The sequence below is a fragment of the Cebus imitator genome, unplaced genomic scaffold (assembly GCF_001604975.1).
Source record: "Cebus imitator isolate Cc_AM_T3 unplaced genomic scaffold, Cebus_imitator-1.0 Scaffold149, whole genome shotgun sequence".
In the NCBI taxonomy this organism is placed as follows: domain Eukaryota; kingdom Metazoa; phylum Chordata; class Mammalia; order Primates; family Cebidae; genus Cebus; species Cebus imitator.
The window spans coordinates 1339552-1341095 of record NW_016107464.1 but is presented as its reverse complement, the minus strand read 5'-3'; positions in this window follow the sequence as shown (position 1 = coordinate 1341095).

The window sequence follows — 1544 nt, the reverse complement described above, 5'->3', positions numbered from 1 at the left end:
AAAAAAAAAAAAAGTCCAGAAACAACAGATGCTGTCAAGGTTGCAGAGAAAAAGGAATGCTTTTATAATGTTGGTGGGAGTGTAAATTATGGAAGACAGTGTAGCAACTCCTCAAAGATCTAGAGGCAGAAATACCATTTGACCCAGCAATCCCATTACTGGGTATATACCCAAATGAATACAAATCATTCTCTTATAAAGATACATGCATGTGTATATTCATTGAAGCACTATTCGCAATAGCAAAGACATGGAATCAACTCAAATGCCCATCAGTGATAGACTGAATAAAGAAAATGTGGTACATACACACCATGGAATACTATGCAGCCATGGAAGGAATGAGATCATGTCCTTTGCAGGGACATGAGGGAGCTGGAAGCTGTTATCCTTAGCAAACTAACGGAAGAACAGAAAACCAAACACTGCATGTTCTCATTTATAAGTGGGAGCTGAACAATGAGAACATATGTACACATGAGAGGGAATAACACTCACTGGGGCCTCTTGGTGGGAGGGAGAGCATCAGGAAGAATAGCTATGGATGCTGGGCTTAATACCAAGGTAATGGGTTGATCTGTGCGGCAAACCACCATGACACACATTTACCTATGTAACAAACCTGCACGTCCTGCACACACATGTACCCTGGAAGTTAAAAGTTGAAGGGAAACAAAAAACAAATGATTAACAAGCAAATAAGTTTATTTCTGTTGCTTTTTGTTTGTTTGTTTGTTTGAGACAGAGTCTTGCTCTGTCACCCAGGCTGGAGTGCAATGGTGTGATCATAGCTCACTGCAGCCTGCAACTTCTGCCTCCCGGGTTCAAGCAATTCTTGTGCTTCAGCCTCCCAAGTAGCTGGGAATACAGGGATGCACCACTATGGCCCAGCTCATTTTTGTATTTTTGGTAGAGATGCAGTTTTGCCATGTTGGCTAGGCTGGTCTTGAACTCCTGGTCTCAAGTGATCTTCCTGCCTTGGCCTCCCAAAGTACTGGGATTACAGGCATGAGCCACTGGGCTGGCCATCAGAGAAATAACTTTAAATGATAGCTATCATAGTTTTCATAAGTAATCTGGGTAAACTACTTAAAAAAATTAATTAGGTAAATGTAATGGAATAAATGCTTGTAAATAATCTTATGTAATTTAAAATCTAAAGTTTTATTAAGTTAAATAATAGATATTCATTAAATGGGTCATTTCCTTTTTAAAAAATTATAGAAATATATTTTTCTAAAAAAAGAAATGTGTTCATGGCCGGGCGCGGTGGCTCAAGCCTGTAATCCCAGCACTTTGGGAGGCCGAGGCGGGTGGATCGCGGGGTCAAGAGATCAAGACCATCCTGGTCAACATGGTGAAACCCCGTCTCTACTAAAAATACAAAAAATTAGCTGGGCATTGTGGCGCGTGCCTGTAGTCCCAGCTGCTCAGGAGGCTGAGGCAGGAGAATTGCCTGAACCCAGGAGGCGGAGGTTGTGGTGAGCCGAGATCGCGCCATTGCACTCCAGCCTGGGCAATAAGAGCGAAACTCTGTCTCAAAA